Source organism: Apodemus sylvaticus, chromosome 22 (genome assembly GCF_947179515.1).
Source record: "Apodemus sylvaticus chromosome 22, mApoSyl1.1, whole genome shotgun sequence".
Classification (NCBI taxonomy): Eukaryota; Metazoa; Chordata; class Mammalia; order Rodentia; family Muridae; genus Apodemus; species Apodemus sylvaticus.
Window position 1 is genome coordinate 18,604,430 of NC_067493.1, and position 24,075 is coordinate 18,628,504.

A 24,075-nucleotide genomic window follows, 5' to 3' on the forward strand; every position below is an offset into this window, starting at 1 on the left:
CAGTCCCCCTCAGATGTCATGAGTTTATTTATTTATTTATTTATTTATTGGATTTTTTTTTTTTTTTTTTTTTTTTTTTTGAGACAGGACTTCTCTGTATAGCCCTGGCTGTCCTGGAACTCACTCTGTAGACCAGGCTGACCTCGAACTCAGAAATCTGCCTGCCTCTGCCTCCCAGAGTGCTGGGATTACAGGTGTGTGCCACCACCGCCCCGGCGCGATGTCATGATTTAAATACACACACAAACACACGCACAGGCATACAAGCAACACAAATGAAAAGGCTCTGAGGGATCCTGGGCTTGTGAAGGAAGGTGACAGGTACTCTGAAGGACAGGTACACTACACACAGGCTGAGGCCTCACAGGCCCTCCTGTCTGATAGTCAAGGTTGGTGGCTGGGTCAGGTGTATAAGCAGCAAATGAGTTACAGCTATGGTTACTGGGAGCTGAGATGTTGGAGGAAGCTGGTTGTGTGATTGATGTTCCTAAATAAAAACTGAGCCTTGGAACACATAGATAGTAAACTAAACCCTTGTCCCTGATTATTTCTATGATAAGCTTTTTTTTTTTTTTTTTGGTGTTTTGGATTTTTTTTTTTTTTGAGACAGGATTTCTCTGTATAGTCCTGGCTGTTTTTGGTTTTGATTTTGAGGCAGGGTTTCTATGTGTAGTTCTGACTGTACTGGAATTCACCTGTAGACCAGGCTGGCTTCAAACTCAGAGATCGCCCTGCCTCTGCCTCCCAAGCACTGGAATTAAAGGTGTACGCCACCACTGCTGCTCAGCAATGCTCAGATAATTTTAAATGCTCCATTTCGCTATAAATTTTCAAGACTGCCACTCATCCATAATTTCAGCTTCTTTTTTTTTAACATTTTATATATTAAATCATTTTACTTTGCTAACTATAATCTGAGGAAATCACATTTACACCCCAGATGTCCCAGGCAGCCATTTCTCAGCTATCTCCAACACAGCTTATTTCCCCCAGAATGATGACATTTGTCATGATTTAAACACACACATGCAAGTATACACACATACACATACACACATGCACACATAAACACACATGCATACATACACACATGCACATATACACACATACATATATACACACACGTGCACATATACACACATGCATGCACATGTATACATGCACACATGTATACACACATACGAATGTACACATATACACAATGCATGCATGCATATGCACACACATGCACACATATACACATGATACACACACACATAGAGCCCCCCCATGATCCCCTTTCTTTGAATTTATATTCATCCAAATACTTTCACTTGCAAATAAGACTCTCAAACTCCACATAAAACCAGGATTACAGAAAAGGAAAACGGAAGGGGAGGGGGAAGAGAGGGAAGAGAGGAGAGGGGAGTGAGAAAGGGAGAGGAGGGGAAAGGGAGAGAAGGAGGGGGAAAGAAGGGGAGGATAGTGGGAGGAGGGGGAGGTGGGGAGTAAGAGAGGAAGGTGGGCAGAAGGGACCTGGTCACTAGGAGCCAGCAGAGAGGGAACCTTCCAGAGGATCACACTCCAGCTAAGGTGATAGGAGGACCAGAGCCTCCCTTCACCCAGGTGCCTGGAACCCGGGCCTTCTGTCCTGAGTAAGGGTTGTCTCCTTGCAGGTCAGGTCACCTGGTGTGCATCTTTGATCCACAGCTACCGGTTTCACCCAACCCTCCACAGGCTCGGAGTCTGGCACTCCCTTCTAATGCTTCTCTGAACTCACCTTGATGTTGTTCGTTTAAGCACAAGATGGCTTCTCCTGTCCCTGGGGGTGTGGACAGGCTGAGGGCAGGTCCCATTTTAAAATATTATTATTAAAGTTTTGCTTAGGACTCTGTTAATAGTGCAAATGTCAAAGGTCTCCCCTTCAAAGCTCATGTGTTCAGAGGGCTGTCTCCAGGTGGAGGTGCAGGTCTGGGAGAGTGAACAGGAGATCTAGGCCGAATGAGCTCTCTCTGTGGTTCCAGAGTTGTTAGAGTCAGGGTCTGGGCCATGCAGCCAGTCTGATTCCTATGTCCTTACTAGCCACAAAAACAGATAAATAACAGGGGAAAGCAGAGAAGGGATTTATTCAGTGCGGCCACACTGAGAAGAGGAACGAATAAAGATAACCATTGGCCCACCACAGCACACACCAAGTTCGTTTCCCAGGTCCAGAGAGCTATGCCTAACTTGATTAACGTGTGTGTAAAAGTAACTTTTGTCCTCTGGTCATCTCTGAGGCTTATGACCCCTGTCTGCTAACCTAGGCTAGATCTCGAAGCTCCTCTGTACAATCTTATACAGGCCCAGAATGTTTTCCTGCTTCTGAGACTTACTGCTGAATAAGTTTACTCTTTCTTGTTCTTTCTGAGATCTGGCTGGTTCAACTCAGCTGTTCTGGCTCAAAATCCTCTCTGAGCTGGCTGATTCAATCTGACTTTTTATCAGTTCTCATCGAATTGCCCCTTTGGGCCTCCAACTGACTCTAGCACTCTGTTCTAATCTTCTGACTCCTGCTCGTTCTCTGGCTTGATCTGTCTTCACCTGTGTCTAGATTGTTCTCTCTGCACCCTGTCTATCATTGTCCTGGGTAAAACTGCCTTCTTTTATTCTCTTTCCACACTTCCCTTTAAATGGTTTCCTTTCTCTCTCCCTCTTCTTGAGAGAGTTGGGCGTATCCCATTCTGTCAAATCTCTCTCTGATTCACCACTCTGTCTGCCACTCAGACATCACTTCCAAACACGGGTGCACCCTTCTACAAACTAACTTTACCTTCATTGTTTGGGATTAAAGGTGTGTGATAAGGGCATGTCTGTGTTCCAGACAGGGGAATTAAAGGCGTGTGCTGAGGGCTGAGCCACGTCACAACTAGAAGCAGGTATTTTCAGTAAACAACACAATCTTGGGGGTTTACAGCGTGATCAAATAGCCTGCAGCAGTGTGGTCCTGCCTATTGTTGACCCATCAGCTTCAGTCTCTCCTGCAAGGTGATCTAGCAGGTGATCAGAACTGTGTGGGTTCTCTCTCTGAGAGACAAGCATTCCCTCTGGCTGCCCTGGGAAGTCCAGCCTTTTCCTCTTCCGACCACAAGATTCCTGGGAAAATTCCAGTTTCTTGGGGTCTGTCATGGTTTGGAGAAACGTCCTCCAAAGGCTCAGGTATTTAACACTCCAGGTGGCAGTGCTGTTTTGGGAAGGTAGTGCAGACTTTCCGGAGGAAGCCTGACACTGGAGATGGTCTTTGAGGGCTTGCCAAGGTCTCCCTCTCTCCCTCCTCTCTCAACTTCCTATGTGTGGCTGCAAATGTAATCTCTTAGCAGTTTTTGTTCTGGCCATGGACTCTCATCCTCTAGAACCATAAATCAAATAAATTCTTCCTAGAGTCACTTTTGGTCATGGTAACAAGAAAGGAACAAATATGGGGGCTTTGCCCCAAAAATCTCAAGGCCAGGGTGTGTGTGTGTCTGTGTGTGTGTGTGTCTGTCTATCTTAGGAAGATTTTCATTCATGCTAGGATTATAATGTAGCCCCTTCAGTTACCCTGCCAGCTATCTGTTTGTCATAGCAAGTGACATTCCTCTGTCGTTTCTGTCACTATGATGTTCTCCCCAGCTGCCCATAGACAGAATCTTCTGGAACTGTGAGCCTAAATAATACCCCTCCCCGCCACCCCATTGTTACTCTCAGGTATTTTGGTCACATTGACAGAGAAGCATTGCTAGAGCCCCGAGACTATGGTGAACCCCCTCACTCTTTTTTTTTATTTTGTTTTGTTTTGTTTTGTTTTTCGAGACAGGGTTTCTCTGTGTAGCCCTGGCTGTCCTGGAACTCACTTTGTAGACCAGGCTGGCCTTGAACTCAGGAATCTGCTTGCCTCTGCCTCCCAAGTGCTGGGATTAAAGGTGTACGCCACCACGCCTTGGATGGACTCCCTCATTATTACAGGATTTGGTTACTGGGCCAACTGACTTCCATTGATGTAAGACTTGAGTTGAAGTTTTTCAAGACAGAATCTGCTCCAGAGATGTGTGACCTTAGGACCTCATGGTAGGGCTGGAACCTTGGTAGTCTGTACCCACAGACTTCACACAAAGCCGGTTGCTGACAAGGACTCTGAAGGTCCAGGACACTTCCTGACAGTTATGGGGCCCTCACCAGTGCAGGAACAAAAGCCTATCATCCTACAGTAAAACAACATGAGGCTTCTGGGATCTCGCTGACTAGCTGTCTTACTTATTATTGGTCATCAAACATAGTAAACGATTGGCTACATCTACCAATAACTGCTAAATGGCTGGAATCCCCAGGTGTGAGTTGAACTCCATTGATTTAAGTTTTCAAAATGTAAGCATATAGACTTCTAAGGGATGCTTTCCCTGTGCCCTCTCTAGTCATTTTAAATTCTGTATATGTCCGTGTATCTGCATATGGGCATGCGCACATGAATGCAGCTTTCTGCAGAGGTCCCTGGAGCTGTTATAGGTGGTTGTGAGCTGCCCTGTGTGGGTGTTGGGGACTGACCTTGGGTCCTCTAGAGGAGTGGTGCGTGTTTTTAACCCCTAAGCCATCTTTCTCTAGCTCCCTTTTTAAAAAAATATTTAATTTATTATATATAAGTACACTGTAGCTGTCTTTAGACACACCAGAAGAGTACATTGGATCTCATTACAGATGGTTGTGAGCCACTGTGTGGTTGCTGGGACTTGAACTCAGGACCTCTGGAAGAGCAGTCATTGGCATCTCCCCAGCCACCTATAGCTCCCTTTTTATCCTCTCTCTCTCCTCTTCCCCCATCTCTGTCTGTCTCTCTCTGTCTCTCTGTCTTTCTCTCTCTCTTTGTATCTTCTATGTGTAACAGCTACAGAGGCTCTCAAACACAGTGGTTGGTTGAAAGGGTCAGACAATATGCAATTATATTCAAAATGTACGCTTTTGTATTTTCCTCAGAAATATAAATGACAATGAATTTAGGTTTTCAAAAGACTATTTTTTCCTCCTAAAATACACAGGGTCCCCTATAAAAATTCAAAAGCAAATGGATTATAGTTCATGAATATGAAAACCTTAGGTCAAAGCTATTTAAATAAGGCTTTGGATTGAGTTTACATTTCTGAGGGAGTGAATACATCTTATTAAATGCTCTTCTAAACATACAGCCATTTAAAACTCCAGAATTTAAGATCCATGTAGAAGGGCCGAGCATGACTCTCAGTTTCACGTGTGTAAAGCTGCAGCCTGTACACACAGAAATGTGTGGGCATGCCCTGCTCCCTTCCGTAAACATCTGCCATAAACATCTGCCGAAGGAGCCTTGGGCTCAGCGACTGGAATGTAAGGAAGAGGGAAGAGACAGGTGTCCAGCCCCCAGGAAATGAGGTTTGTGGGGCAGGAATTGATTGCATTTATGCAGGGAGGAAGGATCTGACAAGTTAATTAATTTCTTTTGTCTAGAAGCCTCCACAGCTCCGACCTGCCCAAGCTCTGAAGTAGCTTTTCCAGGCTCACAGATGTTTACAGCTGTGATACCCTCCCCTCCCCACCCCCACATACACCTGAGAGTATGTTTTCCTCAGGACTGAGGGGGCACTACTTGTAGTCTTGAGAGTGAATATTTAGGGTTAGAGAGTCTTCCGCTAGCACAGAGTGCAGGCCACCAGGGATAACGGGCGTTTGTGTTAAAGGCATTAACAGTCCTTTTGACTTTTTGTGACAGATAAATAGCCCTAGCATTGCTCACCATTAGGTTGCCTTGTTCTGGAAAATTGCTGCCTGCTTTCCCTATAGGACTGGGGCCCTAAGACCCTCTGTATCCATATAGAAGATTTGTGCTACCCGGGCCCTGCCCAGCCCAGCCCCTCCCACAAAGTGGGACCAACTGGAGGCTGGGAGAAAGGCCCTCAGCAAGCCCCCAGCCCTGGAGTCAGACACCTTCCACAGTGAGATGGGCAGTACTCTGAGGTCTGAGCTGTTCTGCAGATGTTTGGGGGAGGGTTTCAGGGATCATCCATAAACAAATTTGACCTTAGGGAAAGGCCAGCGAAAGGAAATTGCTTTAACTGTTTGAGTGTCTGCTGCCCCGCGTAGGTCGCTCAGCTATTTATAGCCTCCGTCCTCCCTCCCCCTAAACACTGCTGACCTGGGGAGAAGCTGGAGCGAGGTGTTATCTGCCCATCCCAGATGCCTGCCTCTGTCCCTGGAAGCTCCTCCTCCTGTCTTGTCCCATCAGGGTGGAGAGGAGTGGTGGCCTCCTGCTGTCCTTAGCCCAAGTTCTTACCCTCTCCTCTCTGTGACTATCTTGACCTCTTGTGGTGACCTCACCGCCTCAGAAGCATAGACAGCCTGTCTGTGCCTCCCCACAGTGTGAGAATTTATTGAGAAGCAAAAACATAATTCAAAAGGTTCTGTAGGGGGAAAAATCACAAGGTGGTCAGAGGAAACACATTTCAGTCTACACCAATATGAACTCTGGTATCATACAGTACGCATCACACGGTAAACCTACTTATCTACTGCGTATGTAGATTGTCAAACGGCTGTAAAGGGTTAAAGATCATGCCCCCCCCCCCCCCCCCCCGCCCTGTCCCCCGGAAGCAGAATAAGCTAACAAACCTCTCTGGATGGAGGTCTGCTGGGGAGGCTGCCTTGGCTATTTGGCTTCCATAGAGTCAGGCTGCAAAGTCAGAGTTGCACTTAGGAACAAGCTGTAGAGCCCCTTTGGGGCCACATATCAGACATCCTGCAGGTCAGATATTTACATTATGGTTCATAACACTAGCAAAAAGCATAGTTATGAAGTAGATGGAATAATTTTATAATTGGGGGGTCACCACAATAGAAGGAACTCTATTAAAGGTTTGCAGCATTAAGAAAGTTGACGACCACTGCTATAGAGGCAAAGGTTATGACCAAGTCCAGGTAGATGGGTGGGTAGACGGATAGATGGATGGATGGAGGAATTGAGGGATGAGGAGATGGAGGGATGGAGAGATAGATGGATGGATGGATGGATGGATGGATGGATGGATGGATGGCAGACAGGTCCAGATGTCCGGCTAGATGGACAGATAGAAGTTTGAGTTAGTTGTATAAACAAGGAGACAGAGTTGAGCTGAGGTCCCAGGGACAGTGAGTTGAGTAGTTAGTTCTCTGCTTTCACTATCCCCCACCCCCTGGCCACTCAGCCGGTGCTGAGGCCATTCATGGTCATTAGGTGTTTGTGTCCAGGTTGCGGAGTTGTATCGTTCCCTTGTATGGTGTGTCTGATAACTTTTAGTTCTTGGTTTTCCTGATGGGACCACAAGGTCCACCCTTTCTGTTTCCAGGAATAAGCCACTTGTCAGTCTGTATTGTGTATGTGACAATGGGCAGGTGGTGCCTTACACATGTCCACCAATGCCCTAGAGTCATTCTTCATCCTCAAAATGGAGTCCAAGCTTCTTGCAATATGGAGTCTCTCTGGACAAAGCACGGTCTGAAAAACGTGATTTTATACAACATGGAGTGATTTAGGGTGAGGCACAGCCTAATGGCAACACTCTTTAGTTTCACAATTCTGGAAGATTCGGGTTTGCTGAGTCTTCTGTTTCCTGACAGACTTTGACTGGCACAGGGCTGGGGTGGGGTGGTGGTGGGGGCTAAGGTTGGAAGGGCAGGAATCTTAGCTGCCTAAGTGACAGATCTTGAAATTGTCTGCCTACATAGTGTGTGTCAGCCTGGGTTAAAAGCCAAACAAAAAAATCAAAACTTGGCGATTGCCTCAGTAGGTAGCCTTAAGCAGAGGAGCTCTGGGGTAAATCTCCAATAAGACTTCAACCCTTCAATTTGCTACCACAGATCAGATAGCTGTCATTTCTTTTTATGTAGAACTGGGGAGGGCCTAGTGAGAGGGCTCAGTGATCATGCTGCTTGATCATGAAGACCTGAGTTTAGATCCCCAGTTCCCGTGGAAAAGCTAGGTACGCTGGTACATGTCTGCTGTCCCTGTGCTGGGGCCGAGGTTGTGGGGGACAGGAGGATTGTTAGGGTTCTTTGGCTCATGAGTTTAGCTCATGACAAGCTCAGGAAGGGAGAGCCCTCTCTCAAGGGCAGTAAAATGGTCTAGCAAGTAAAAGTGTTTCCTTGGGCCCATGTGGTAAAAGTTCTCAAATGACTCCTAAAGGCTGTTCTCTCATGTCCACATGTGTGTCATGACAGGTGGACATACACACCTAATTAATTAATTAGTGATATAACAAGAGACCTTTTCTTGAAAATAAGGTGTAGAGAAATAGAGGAAGACACCCAATGTCAATCTCTGGCCTCCACACATGTTCATACAGGTGTACATACCTGCACATACACGTGCATGCATGTGTGAGACTAGGTGCATGAACACACATGCACACACATACCATACACATGCACACACACACACACACACCACACACACACATACATACATGCATGTTGGGAAGTGATCTGTACACAGGCAGGTTTCAGGTAGAGCAGCGACACATACACTATACAGATACTACACACACACACACACATATACATACACACACACACACATACACACACACAAATGCATGTCAGGAGGTGATCTTCGCACAGGCAGCCTGGTTTCAGGTAGAGCAGCGACCTGGCAGAGACAGGAAACCTGGTAGGGGGCGACTTCCACCTACAAGCAGAACGCAGTGGTGCAAAACCCAGGTTATGCTGCCATAGGCCAAGACAAGAAATCACCTTTGACTCAGAGATATTTGATGGCTAGAGAGAAGAGGCAATGGGCGAGCATGTAAAGGCATTTGCCAACAGGCCTGGAGAGAGCCAGTTCCAGCAAGATAGTCTACATGATGAGTTCATATGGGTTCACACACATATGTGCACAAATGCACACATGTGTACTTGTGCACACACACATGCATATGCAAAAAGTAAAATCTACCAAACAAAAAGAAGGTTGGTATTTAAAAAGTGAAGGGAAAATGTATTCCCTACTTAGCCAACAGTGCTATTTCCAGTCTTCTGCATTCTTTTGTGTCATAGGAAACTTCTGGACTGAGAAATAGACCAGCCCCCTCCTCCCCACTGTCCTTCAGTATTACAGTGCTGGGCTGCCTGCCCTCATGTTCCTCAGTTTCTGGGGGCGGGGTGGGAAAGTGTTTGTTTTGCTTTCATTGTCTGGAGATGTTTTTGTTGAACACAGGATTTGGCCTGATTGCTTTCTTTGCAAGTGTCTGGATGATGCCACCCCCTGGTCTCCGGACGTGTGTGGTGTGTGTGTGTGTGTGTGTTCTGTGAAGAAATCTGCAGTGTTTGTTCCTCTAGGCATTGGTTTCCCTCCAGCTGTTCCAAGGCTTTGTCTTGATCGTTGGTTTTAAGCAACTGAAGGAAGATGTGCCTAGCCTTAGGTTACGTTCTCTTCATTTACTTCCTTAATTTCCTTCTATCCTCTCTTGGAATATGTTAAGATTCTTTCAGTGAATTTCAAATATCTGGCCTGTTTAAATGTTTATTTGGGCTATAATTATTATTATCATTATTATTTTAATTAATTTTCTAGCCTCTTTGTTGGTCCACCCTCTGCCGCCAAGGAAAACTCCAACTTCACAAATCCATTCCTTTCTTGATATCAGTTTATGACTGTGCTAGCATAAGGAATAAATGCAAGACTCTCGGCAGCTAGTTTGCTTTATGTTGCTGGGATAAACACCATGACCAAAACTTGGAGAGGAAAGAGTTTATTTGGCTTACACTTCCACATCACAGCATATCATTAAGAGAAGCCAAGGCAGGAACCTGGAGGCAGGAACTGAAGCAGAGACCGTGGAAGAATGCTGCCTATTGGCTTGCACGCCATGGCTGGCTTGCTCAACTTGCTTTCTTTTGCACTTCCGGACCACCTGCCCAGGGGTGGCACTGTCCACAGTGAGCCTAGCCCTCCCGAGATGATCAACTTGTAAAAGGGTAAATTGTTATCTTGCCTGACAGCTGTGGTCGTTTGACTCTGTTGCTTTGGGGCCTGTGGCAGAGCACAGTGTGACAGCATGGGGATGGGGGCGTGCGGTAGAGCACAGCTGTCCCCTCATAGCAGCCAAGGACCAGAAAGATCGAGAAGGGACTAGGAACCAATGTCCTCTTGAAGGGCAGGTGTTGGAGTAGGCCCTGTCAGCAGCAACTGAACAGAAGCCCCAGGAACACGTGGGCAGTCCCCTGCTTGTGGATCCCCGCCCCCACTCCAGGTATCAGATGTCAGGGTGGCACAAGGCTTGCCACTGCAGTGTTGGATAACCATCACTTTATGGGGTCCAGGCGATGGAGTTGCACCCTCTCGTCAGTCTGAGGTGACTGTAAAGTTTTTGGACTTAGTTTCCCAGATAATTTGACTATGCCATGCTGGCGTGCTCTACGGTCTCATTTTAACCTGACCAACTATAGGGTGGCTCTCATTCTGCTCCCAATTCATCCGCCTCTGCGCCATAGGTCAGATGAGACCTTTGACAAAGCAGTTAGGAAAATGGATCATCCTGGTTTATTTTACTGTGCTCCCAAGGCTCAGTGTGGAGCCAGCAGGTTCACAGAGCCAGGATGAAAGACAAGATGCGTCCCAGGGCCCAGCTGCGGCTCCAACTGTCCACTGTGAACCACTCTCCCTGTAGGGATTTTTCTCTTGGGGCTGATCTATCTCCGTAGACCCCTTGGGCCTCAAATACACACCTGGCAGCTTCTTCTATAAATAGCCACACAAGCCCAGACTGGCCCGAAACTCTTTGGCAAACACAGTCTATGATCAAGTCAGATTGCTGCTTCCAGACTGAGAAGAGATTAGCCAACATTTTTACGTCTTCTTCCCTGGACCCAAGTTGCTCTCTGATTCATTCTTAGGTTGAACAGGAGAACTTCAGGTGGGGGTGACATCTCCCAGTCTTCCAAAGCCATTTGTGTGCACAAGGAAGGAAACACATTGGTATCTCCTACCTGGGAGGGGAGGGGTTGATGCATGCATACCCCAGAGTCTCCCCCTCCCCGCCACACAAGAAGGTCCCAGGGTCAACAGTGAGTAAGAGATGTTGGGGCAGATAGAGTGGAAGCTACATCTGTTGTCAATGTCTTGATCTCCTCTTTAGATGCAGGGCAAATCCTATAAATTATGTTATACCCTTGTACTGGATCCTTCTGACTACAGACACATTGATTTCACTCCTGTTTTCTTTTGAGTTCTATTGCTGTAATGAATGTCATAACCACAAGTGGCATGGGGAGGAGAGGGTTTTCTGCAGTTCACAGTTGCAGTCCATCAGTGGGGGAAGTCAGGTCAGGAACCTGGGGGAAGGAACTGAAGCGTCTTCTCACTGGCTTGGTCCCCATGAGAAGCCATGAGGACCTTTCCTTTTCCAGCACCTGCCCAGGATGGCACCATCCACAGTGGGCTGGGCCCTCCCACATCAGTCATCAATCAAGGGCGCGTTCCACAGAGGTGCCCACAGCTCGGTCTTAGGGCGGCATTTTCTCAACGGAGGTTCCTTCTTCCCAGATGACTCTAGTTTATGTCATGCAGACATAACCATGCCTAAGCAGCCTATATCATTTTTACTTGGACAAGTTTTAGGTGGGTTGTATCTCTTTGAAGTTAGTCTTCCTTAGACAGAAATGGACTAAAACCAGGATGGAAGCAGCTACTGAGAGACCCGCAATGAGGCACGGGGGTGGTGCCCCAGAGCCCTGCCTGCTGGTTTCCATTTGCCAACTTAGGTAAGGAATGGTTTACTCTCTGCCTCAACCAACACTGGGTTGACAGGGAAGCTCTCTAATGAGAGGTTGGTAGGGCAGACGCATCCGTGTTTATTTAATATGTGGTCCTTTTGAAGGCTTGGTCATTGAGTCTGCTGAAGTAAACTGGCAAGAAACAGGGGAAAAGGGCAGAAAACCATTACCAAGACCATGAACACAGGAGCCGTGCAAGCACAAAGCAGGGCTGGGTGGGTGGGCCTTAGTGACCCTCCTCACCAAGAGGTTGCATGAGGGATGTGGGCGAGGTTGGAAGGGTGTGTATACACACAGACACACACACACACACACACACACACACACACACACACATGTATTTCAAGGCTCATTGGCTAATCCCTCACTAAATATACATATTTATATGTATATTATATACACATATATAATCTTTATATATATTATCTTTTAGTCGAAAGATTAAAGGTCATTGAGTTGCTCTTTGGTGGATCTGTCCTTTAGGCAGGGAAACAGGACAGAAAGAGGACAGAAAGGGCAAAGGGGTGCCCCCGAGGCTGCCTCAGTTCAGCCTGGCAGTGCTCTACAACTTGTGGTTATTATTTTCTGATCCCTAGCAGTGGTGCACGGGTGGGGCCTTCAGAAACGGAGCTGTCAAGAAATGTGCTGAGTAGGGAGCGGGTGTGGTGAGTCAGATGCGTGAGGTGTACACAGGAAGACCTGAATTTGGATTCATCTGACCCTGGAAGCATGGGGGTGGGGTGTAGAAAGGCAGATCTTGGGGACTCATTGGCCAGGGCAGGTTGGGGAGAGGGAAGGGAATGGAAGAAGTGGGGGAGGGAAGGAGGTAGGAAGGGAGGGAGGGAGGGAGAGAGAGAGAGAGAGAGAGAGAGGACAGCTATAAAAAGATCAAATTGGACAAAGGAGGTCCTGGTGTAATGCTCATTATTGGGGACACAGCAAACTCATTTTCTCTGGGTAAAGAGAGGGCAACTTATCTAAAGGGAGGGTCAGTCCAATGGTCTCTTATAGATGGATTCCAAGCCAAAGATGAGCGGGGCTTCCCTCCCCAACCTCCACCCCCCTCCCCTGCTCCAGATTGCCTCAGTGCCAAATTAAAGCCAAATTAAAGTATAAAGGTAGGGTTATTGTGAGAACTATTGTGCGAGTTCACTGACCGTGGGGTGGGGGAGGGTCACTGAGGTCACCATGCTGAGAGAGACAAAGAGGAAGGGGAAAGCCAAGCTCAGAGAGAAGGGAAATGCAGGGGGAGGGTCGGAGTGGGGGTGGGGAGACCCTAATGTCTGGAATATGAGTGAAGAGCCTCTGGCTAAGAGGATGTCTGGCCCCCAGGTGAGAAAGTTTTGTATAGAGGGCGGGCTATGCCAACCATGCCCTGCAAAGGTAGGGACTGAGGGATGCTGGGAGAACCTGGAGGCCAGGTCTACTTCAGTATGTTAAATATGCTCCTCAGCCCCTTGTCCTGGGTGTGAAACCCAACACTGAGTTCTGTCAGTGACACACTAGCTGTGTGGCTTTAGTCAAGCTAGCCTCTTAAGGCATTGTCTGTTTAATCCTAAAGGAGTTATGCTAGACCGTGCTGTTTATCCAAAAATAATTAAGGGTACAAATGCTGTGTAGGTTTTGGATCCTAAAGATGAATGGGACTGATGTTTGTCAGTAGCTTCTGGGACATACACTAGGTCTAAGGGTACATTGGCGGAGCCTTTAAACCCAATTGCTCAGCTGAAAGCTTAAGTTTCGCCCAAGCTCTCTGTGAAGAGTGAAGCAGCCATCTCACCAGCTGCAAACCGCGAGGCCTGCCCTTGTAGAAAACGGTGGACTGTTTACAATCAAATCCCACAGGACAGAAGCAAGGTCTAAGCCATCTGACCACGCCTGCCCCACTCTGGGCTTCTGTAGCTCACTCTCTTTCTCTGGCTTTGTAACCCAGCCAGGTAAGCATTCAAATCCATGTTCGTCTGAACTATTACCAGATCCTGGAGTTACAAATTAATTAAGTCAATCGACTTCTGCCTAACTGTTTCTGTTGTCCTTTTTCTCTTTTAACAGGGGCTTGTGCGTTGCATGAGGTGGAGGTGGGGCACAGAAGGGCTGCTCTGCTTAGCCAGGCACCGTGTTAGGGAAATCTCCACAAAAGAGGTCATTTGGAGTCCAAGGTAGAGGTCTTTAAGGATAAGGAGTTAGCCAGATTGGGGAAGAACCCAGCATGGGGAATTCACACTGGCAAGGAGAAAGGAGGGGAGTTTGTAGGCCGGTAATGGAGGAGAAGTCACTGGCGGAGAAGGTCCAGGCTGAAGGCTGAAGCTGGGTAGTGCTGAGTCATTATATTATTCTGTGTCATTACTTTATTCATGCAATTACCTGGAGACTGACGGCGGGTGTTCTGGATCTTAGTTACCTAGAACCTCTCCATCTCTGCACACAGCCTCATGCTCTGGACCTGTCCTCTGACAAGGGATGAGATTAGACACCTGAGGCCCAGACACATCATGCCCCAAAGCAAAACAGAACCTTGTATGAAACAGAACCCGGGTCTGGAGAGCATGAACCGGAAGCTGGGTTCTGGAGAGCAGGCACGCGTGCTTTATCCAGTAGCGCGCTAGAGGCTGAAGGAGCGGATTTTTAAAATCTGACTTCCCTAGATGCTTTACAGGTGCCACTGAAAATTATCTCAACTCTCCTCAGAGGTCGAACGAACAGAATTGCCAGGCTGTCGAGTTCCTAAACCCTGGTGATGCTTTGTCTAGGTGCCTGTGACAGACGCACTCCCTAATTTCCAACAACAACAAAGTCAATGCTTTTACAAATTGTATACTACATGGAATCGATGTGGAAACAAAGCCCAGATTCGGATCGTCAGCTCCTTGGCATTGAAAGGTGACATTTTTTTCTACCTCAGCTGTTTTTTGAGGTCCTGAGCATGCGTCTGGAGCTGACGCTGCCCCTGTAGTTTAGCTCCCGACATTAACACCTGAAGGATGCTGGGAGATCAGAGGGGCAGAGACTTGTCTAGGCTTACAGAGCCCAAGGAGGTTTCCAGAAAGATGTTCTGAACTGAACACAGGAATAAGCTGAGTTGACCCAGATGAGGAGAAAGTATATGTCTCAGGAAAGCGTTAGTGCAGGAGGCTGCACGGCCTGGTGCAACTGGTCTATGAATGAGCCGGAAGTCAGCAGAGAAGGCTGGCGACTCTCAGTGTTGTACTAAATGCTCACACTGTAAGACTGTAGGTTCTGACCTCTCGCCTGGGGTCCATGGGCTCCTCCCATGGAAGAAGCCATACTGCATCTCTTTCAAAGAATCACCGGTAAAGACTGATTTCTGGGTCAAAAAAATGGACCGAAATGGAGGCCAGATTAAATGAGCTAAATAGAGGCAGAGCTGGAAACTTCCAAAGCTGTAATTTTGTCGTGACCCAGCCATTGCATCTGTGACCCAAATCAGCTCAAGAGCTGAGACAGGAAAGGGGCTGGAGATGAAAGCTTGAAGTAATAGGTCAGGCTGGCTATGTAGAGCATCCGCCCAAGAACGGGCAAACCCACAGTGAAGCCACGTGAGGAAACGACCAGTGGAGGCCGTGGGTGGAATAGCTTCCTCTGAATTGAAATGTTTTCTCCAGGAAGGAGGAGGCTGTATAGATAGAGGAAGTAAAGGAAACTCACAAGGTTCAGGAGAAAAGAAAGCTTAGGAGTGTCAGGAAGTTCCTAAAATTCACAAGAGCCATAAGCCCTATGGTAGGTTGAGTAAGAAGGGCTCCCATAGGCCATTTGAATGGTTAGTCATTAGGGCGTGGCACTACTTGAGAAGGATTGGGAGGGGTGACCTTGTTGGAGGAAGTGTGTCACTGGAGGCAGGCTTGGAGGTTTCAAAAGCCCAAGCCAGGCCCAGTGTTGCTCTCTTTCTGCTGCCTGCAGCTCTGCATGTAGAACTCTCAGCTGTTTCTCCAACACCACGTCTAGCTGTGCGCTGCCATGCACCCCACCACCACCAGGATGGTAATGAACTATAAGCAAGCCACAGTTAAATGCTTTCCTTTCTAAGAGTTGTCTTGGTCACGGTACCTTTTCACAGCAATAGAACCATGACTTAAGATAAGGCCCCTCTCCAAGGTGGGCCATGTAAACAGTAGCACTTGCTGGGAAGAGGAGACTCTCATTGGCTGAGCTGCCTGCAAGGTGTGCAGGGGCCTCCAGGGACACAGCTGTCCCCAAGCCACTTAGGAACCTGTGAGCTTTTTAAATTTTTATTTATTTTTATTTATTTTTTTATTTTTTAAGACTGGGTCTCTACATAACCCTGGCTGTCCTGGAACTCGCTGTGTAGGCCAGGCTGGCCTTGAACTCACAGAGATCTGCCTGCTTCTGCCTCTGGAGTGCTGGGACTAAAGGTGTGCAGCTCTGTACCTAGCTACTTACAGTTATGAAAGTAACCCTGCACCCACACTCTGGTTAGTAACCCCAATAAAATCACTGTTCACCAAGGTAGGCATGGGTAAAATAACTTATTTTGTCCTTTCAAGGACGTGTCTTTCCCCACGTCCTTTCAAGGATGAAAGATGTTTGTGTCACCACCAGAGAAGGCACACAACACCACAGACATTTCCCAACCTTAACAGCTATTACGAAACTTTGAAGCTGTCACATTCAGACTCATGAAACAGGTAGCTACACAGGATGCTAAAACAGTTTTTTTTTTTTTTAAATCACAGACAAATAATTCCATGTGTACAAGCAATCATTGATTAAAATCTTATTATTAAAATCTTATAATGATATTTCTGTATTTGGATCTTTCTAAGTCATGTATAGCCCATCCCATTTAATAAACTCCAGTTGGGCTATTTGTTGCCTAAAATGTTGAAAATCTAGGCTATAACAATAAACAAAACAGACATCCCAGAACTTAGTGAGTCTGGCAGGAATTGTTACAAACAGTGTGGGGGAGGAAAAGAATGTCTTTCCATCATCTGGATAGGAAGTGTCACCCACAAAGGTTCATGTGTTGAAGGCTTGGGTCCCAAGGCAGCAGTGTCTAGGGGTGATGCCGTAGTCGCTGGGTAATGGCAGCTCTGAATCCATCAATGGGTTACTCCTCTGAGGGATTCATAATACAACAGTATTACCGAGAGGTGGTGCGGAGCAGTGGGCAGGATCTCTACCTCATATACAGTGGGTCATTGGGGGATGTATTCTAGGCAAATCTACCTTGTTCCCAACCCTCCCCCCTCTTTATCCTCACCCCTTTCTCTCTTTCTGATCACAGTTTGTTATGGCACCGTGTCTCCACGCTCTGCTACCAAAATATTCTGCCTTACAGTGGCCCAGGGAACAGTGAAGACAGGCAGTTGTGGATGGAGACCTCCAACATCGTGAGCCAGCAAACTGTTCTATTTTGTTTAACTGTCTTTCTTAGCCATTTAAAGCCTGACTTTCTTTCCTTCTAATGGCCCATGCCCTGTGTCCCTGTCCATTTGGAGAGCAAATACACACCCATAGTTAAGTATTACCAGGTCACTTCCAAAGAAAGGACCATGGGGGGCAACACAGAAGCCATCGGGCTCCCTCCATCTGTAGGCACCCTCAGTGCTGATTTTTTTTTTTCTCAGCCTCTGAAGTGAACAGAGCTACAATCTCCCATGCAAGCTTAAGGACAGTTGTGTTTCAGATTTCAGAGAATGTGCAGGTTCTTAAGAAGGCGACGCGGTACAGGTGCGTTTTACTTAGCCTTCTCCTTGGGGACAGTCTAAGACAGTATCCATAATTAAACTCACTGCCTTTTCTGTAGCAAGGGGGTATGAATAGTCACAAGTGCAGCAAATTAAGATCCTAATTTGCCACTGCATCAGAAAGAAGGCAATTACCTTGCCAGGCAGGTCTTAGACACTGGGATCGTAGCTCAGGGGGGATGGGCTGGTTCTGCTCCCTTCTTAACCTGTCCAGTGGCAGTGTCAGTGTCTCTTTCCCCACCTCTGTGTGCATCTTTCTTCCTTTGCTCATGTTATTTAAAGTTCCAGGCAGGTACTAAATACCTGTTCATGACTTTAAAGAGTTGGGACTTCCTTCCAGAAACACCTCTTGGTGGTAGTACTGGTAGTGTCCCTTTGAAGGCCCTCCAACTGTGTTGCTAACAAGGGTCCCTTCAGAATCTCCAGGTTAGCTTTGTGCAGTGGTAGTATCACAGCCAATGAGGCTTATCTGAGGCTTGATTATTGCTAATTGAAATAACTTTCCCCAGAATCGCCAGGCTATTCTGTGTCCTGTGAGCCTTTCCCCGGAGAGGTGTGAACAAGCGTTCACCTGATGCCGTGTGCACATGACAACCAAAGGATAATTCCACCAAGGTCCAACTTCACTGGGCTCGCATATGGAGCACGGGTCAGAGGCTGCTCACAGGAGCGTGGGTGACCCCAAGGCATAAACAGCACCGGAAAGAAACCAAAAACAACAACAACAAAAAACCTCACCTGGTGTGGACAATGGCTTGTCCAGAGAGGCATTGATGGCTCTAATATCAGAGCTATGTCCTAATTCTTACTCAAATATTATCCTTAAACATCTCTAGTATAGGAGCTGGAGAGATGGCTAAGCGGTTAAGAGCACTGACTGCTCTTCCAGAGGTCCTGAGTTCAATTCCCAACAACCACATGGTGGCTCACAACCATCTACAATGTGACCTGACACCCTCTTCTGGTGTGTTTGAAGACATCCACAGTGTATTCATATACATAAAATAAAAAACTCCTTCTTTTATAAGTAAGTAAGAAAAAAAAAACAAAGTTTAAAAAAATCTCTAGTATAACTGTCAGAATAACTATTCTCTTCAGATCACAAAGACACAATCCCCTCTGTGCAAAGAGAACACTCAGGCAAAATTGGTTCAAATTCATGTTTTCAATTTCTTAAGTATATTAGTGTCTTACACAACTCTGTGGACTCTCCAATTTGAGCAATCTATGAGAAAAATAAGGGCCTCTTGAGTTTCGTGAACTAGCACTAAAATGGATGTTTTAAGCAATGGGCTACTCCCGCATGCTTCCTTCATCCGCTGAATCAATGAGGATTATCAAACGGTTCCTAGGCAACGAACCTCTCAAGAATGCTCTGAGAAATGCTTTCGAGTTGCAGATGACTTTCCAAAATAGCATGGTGTTACATACAGTTGATTGTGCCAGGAAATAAAGTCGTTAAGAAAAAAGCAGTCTCCAGCAGAATATAATAGATGTTTCAAACGTGGATCTGAGAGCAGTTTATACGTTGTGGCTGCTGTGGCCACTGCATCGTGTCTCGTGGACCTCACCTGAAAACCGTGGTTCTCACTTACACATCTATATCCACAGCGGTAGTGTTGGTAACAGCTAAAGTGCACTGGAAGCCCAGTGGCCACCGAGGAACACCAGAACCGAGAGGCACAACGGGGCATAGACAACTGAATGAATATTATTCTGTTGTGCAAGAGGAGACTCTGGCACGTGTCATACTGTGTGTGAGCTGCGAGGACTCTGTGCTACGTGAAATAAGTCAGTCGTAGAGGGATGGATGCTACTGTCAGACTCTACTTACGTAAGGTAGCCAGACGAGTCACAGTCGCAGGGGCAGAAGGAAGGATGGAGGTTAGTGGGGGCCAGAGAAGAAAGTGAGAATTAGGCGCTGGTGTTTATTCTGTGCAAATTCTCAGCTCTGGGAAGATGACAAGAATTCTAGAGGTGAGAGGTGGTGAGGACGGCGAGACAACGAGAGTGTCTTCAACACAACCGGAATGCAGACTTTGTAACAGTTAAGACGGTAGACGTGAGGCTGGAGAGATGGTTCAGTGGTTAGAGCACTGGCTGCTCTTGCCCGAGGGCCTGGGTTCAGTTCCCAGCACCCACCCGGTGGCTCACAACCATCCAGTTCCAGGGGATCAATGTTCTCTTCTGACCTTCTTGGACATTACACACGCATCAGAAATGCACGTGGGGAACATACCTTTACATGAGGAAGTTATAATGGTCAAATTCCTAGAGCAGAAGCAGGCCGGGGGTTGAGGAAAGAGAGTCATGGTAAATGAGTGCACAGGTGTTGTTAGGGAAGTGAGACGGACTTGGGAGGCGGATGGTGGCCACAGCTGCTCAACAGCATGAATCGCTTAGTGTGATGTCATGAATCGGCAGGGCTGACTAAGGAGACGACTCAGCTGGTAAAGCGCTTACTGCGCCGTGTCTGATGAAATGCACCTAAGGTTGACCTCTGACCTCCACACATGCGCACATATACATGCGCACCCGCCCCCACAAGCACGCGCAGGTGCAAAATAGTAACAGTGGGTAAGTTTGTGTCACGGATATTTTACCACGATTCAATACAAACAAACAAAAACCAGAACCCAACACGTTTCTTATGTAGAAAGGATGGTTGGCACCGTGGCTTAGCTGGTTAAAGCGCCTGTCTAGTAAACAGGAGATCCTGGGTTCGAATCCCAGCGGTGCCTGATTTATGTGGGATTTAGCGGTGCCTGATTTCTATGGTGCCTGATTTCTGAGTTCGAGGTTGGCCTGGTCTACAGAGTGAGTTCCAGGACAGCCAGGGGCTACACAAAAACCAAAAAACCAAAAAACCAAAAAAAAAAAAAAAAAAAAAAAAAAAAGAAAGGATGACTTTTTTGACTTTTAATTTTCAGAAGTGTTTTAAGTGCTAATAATAGAACGGGGCATCAACACTTGACCCAAGCTGAGAAACCCATGTTGAGGAATACAAACGGAATCCGTTACCTCAGCTAAGGGACTCTCGAGTCCATCCTGGTGCTGTTCGTTTTCTTGTGTGAACCATGTGAACTCGAAATGGTGAGAGCTTTGAAAAGGGGAAGATACTGAGTCTCAGCTTTGAGAAACTGGGGCAGAGACTCTTTCATGGAATCGGATGCAACTGGTTTCATCTGGATGCCTTCTCCACTGCCCTGTTGATGAATAAAAGCAGACACCATGTCAAATGAACTTTGCTCACAGCTGTTGCCAAATTGCTAAGTTTCATGATGACCAAATTTATCTCTGCAGACTGCGTGCCCTGGCTTCTCAGCCCTGTGGATGACGTTTATTGCAGAGTCTGCGTCCACAGTGCGGGGGTGGGAGGTGGGGGGGTGGGGGATGGGTGGGGTGGGGTAGGGTAGGAGGATGGGTGGGGGTGGGGAGTGGGGGGGGTGGGAGTGAGGAGAGAACCAAGCTCTGGTGACTTGCAATGCGGGAGATCATTTGCTAGGTGCCTCTCTGCTGTCTCAAGGTGAGCTGCCAGAAGCCTGTTAACTTTGACTATGGTGGTTCTCAGCCTTAGCTGCATCCCAAACACCAGGGTCTGAGAACCACTGTCCTAAGACAATGTAATCCCTTACACAAAATCTTTTGAGAATAACAAAAACTATCCAAATACTGTCTCTGGAAACACATACATCCTCAGGGGCTGGAGAGATGGCTCAGCTATGAAAGGCATGCACTGCTCTTGAAGAGGACCATATTCTGCAGTCACACGATGCCTCACAACCAACTGTAATTCCAGTTGCAGGGATCTGGCCTCTGTAGGCACCAGGCATGCAAGTAGAACATGAACATTCGTGCAGGCAAGTGCTCATACACATACGATAAATAATGATTATTTAAAAAATTCAAAAATATGCATCTTTAGCAGGGTGTGGTTATGTACACGGGCTACATCTTGAATCAGTACTCAGGAGGCACAGAGAGGTACATCTGTTTGAGTTCGAGGCCAGCCTGCTGGTCTACATAGTAAGTTTTAGGCTAGCTAGAGCTACAGAGTAAGACCTTGTCTTAAAAACTTATGTGTGTGTAAAATATTTGTATTTTATATTTACATACAATATATATTTATAGCATGTTTCAAAAGAGATTTCTAATGTTCCAACATAGAAATGTAAAATATTTTAGTACTTTACATATTGAAAGATCATATGGAACACTACATAGATGTACAATGTTTCATGTGTTAAAATTTAAATTTTAAATACATCACACATACACACACACACACACACACACACACACACACACACACACACACACGGCAGTGCTGGTAGCACATACCTTTAATCCCAGCACTTGGGAGGCAGAGACAGGGTTTGAGGCCAGCCTGGTCTACAAAGTAAGTTCAGGCCAGCCAGGGCTCCTGTCTCAAAAAAAAAAATAAATTAATGTATATGTGTATCTTTAGTTTTTTTTGTTCTTTCTTATGTTATCTTTCCTTGAAAGGTGGCAGTATCTCAGTGACAGCTCATCTCTCAGCCCTAACTGCCTCAGTTCTGACATGATAGCCTTAATTGCAATCTAAACTGTATTCGGCTGCGTGGCTACAAAGCATTCACTGTCCCAGGTGGGGACATTTGAGTGGACAGGGTACCCCATCGGCCTTCTTGAGAGCTCACCTTCCCGAGCAGGCAGCATATGCCCTCTGGGGCCTGATGTATCCTTCCAGCTGTTCTAGCTGTTCCAGCTGTTCCAGCTGTTGGCCACCAGTCGCTTCTATTTCCTGTATCCCTCTCTGGGTGCCTTCTCCAGGGATGGTGTAGGAGGCGCACATCCAAAAGTTGGTGGGTAGGAAATGGTGCACCAAGGCCTTGTCACCTCAACTGAGGGTGCTCCCCAGCCACTACAGAACTTGTCAGGGGATGTTAAGAGTCTTTGCTACCGGGGGCTGGAGAGATGGCTCAGTGGTTAAGAGCACTGACTGCTCTTCCAGAGGTCCTGAGTTCAAATCCTGGCAACCACATGGTGGCTCACAATTACCATAATGAGATCTGATGCCCTCTTCTGGTGTGTCTAAAGACAGCTTTAGTGTTCTTACATATAATAAATAAATAAATCATATATATACACACACGCACACACACACACACACACACACACACACACACACACACACACACATATATATATATATATATATATATATGAGTCTTTGCTACCACTAGCCCTCAGCTGGCCTCCTCCCTTGGCCAGTTGTGCCTCTCTAGGCCCTCACAGATGTTGGTTCCACTTACTACCCAAACAGAAAGCCCTGTGGAACTCACCCCAGACTGTGACATAGCCTTCCTGCAAACCTTCTACCACAATAAATACATCCACGAGGGAGGAAGTTTCCTGTGGGAATGTGGTTGTCTGCATCCTATAACCAAAGTGTGTGCTGTCCTCAGAAATAGCATCTTAGCATCCCATCCTGTGGGCAAGCAGTGAGCTTAGGACATCATGCCCGTATGGCAGACACTTCATCAGCAGATCTCAGTCCCGCACCCTTTAATTTCTTCCCAAATTGCATCTGGTCAAGCTGTTGCCATCTATGTGTCTTTTTCTTGGTTCATGGACAGGGGGCCAGAGCCTGGGGTTATTGCTTTCTTCGTGCGCATGGTCACTTTATAGTTGTGGGTGAGAACCTGAATGCAGACTGGGCCCTCTCTAATGAGACGGAGACGTCCTCTCTCAGGGCTCCTTTGAGAAATGGATAAATACGTCAGGGAAGGCTGGGAATTCAATTGAGCTAATTCAAATTTTATGCCATTTAATTTTAATAGGAGATGATGAGCTCATAAGTAGCACTTTTAACGAGTTGGAATGCAGATGTGTGAGGGCCAAAACTGAGCTGAAGACATCATTTAATCTGATCCAGCCTAGGGAGAATAGAGAAGGCATTTTTCGTGGCTATCGAGGCAGATGACTGAAATTCTAATGAATCTGGGTGTCTTGGTCAGTGTTCTATTGCTGTGAAGAGTCAACATTGACAAGGCAACTCTTTTTTTTTTTTTTTCCATTCTCTCCTTGCACAGTTCAGTCCATCTGTTAAGACATAAACTGATAGGACCAGTTTTCTGACGCTATCTCGGACCCAGCCTGTTTTCTTCAGTTCACACAGTTCTTACTTAAATTGTAACCCTTTTGGGATATATCTCTCATGTAATATGATAATATTATTATGTCATTTATTTAAAAAATTATATATTGAAATTCAACTCTAATTATATACACATATATTTGTTATGTTCTAATTTACTCTTATGTGATATTCTTCAAAGTAGTGGCCTTTTTTTTGTATTTCTTTTTTTTTTAAAATATTTTTATTTTCTATATTCTTTGTTTACATTCCAAATGATTTCCCCTTTCATAAGGCAACTCTGAGGAAAGAAGGCTCATAACTAGAGGCTTGCTTCCAGTTTCAGAGGGTTAGTCCTTTATCATGGAAGGGGGTATAGAAGCACACAGGCAATTGTGGTACTAGGTAGTAGTTGAGAGGGTTACATCCTGATCAACAGGCAGCAGGCAGAAAGGGAGTGGGGGA

The 24,075-nt window shown here is 46.5% G+C and overlaps 1 protein-coding gene, 1 non-coding gene and 1 pseudogene across 2 annotated transcripts in view; 2 read left to right on the plus strand and 1 right to left on the minus strand.

Annotated features, from left to right (window-relative positions):
• Insr (insulin receptor) overlaps positions 1-24,075 on the minus strand; it is a 900,533-nt gene that overhangs the window by 425,677 nt on the left and 450,781 nt on the right. The window lies entirely within an intron of this gene.
• LOC127673430 (uncharacterized) lies at positions 17,922-18,044 on the plus strand (annotated as a pseudogene).
• On the plus strand, positions 20,160-20,233 carry Trnat-agu (transfer RNA threonine (anticodon AGU)). The gene has a single exon. It is a non-coding gene; the product is annotated as a tRNA-Thr (tRNA).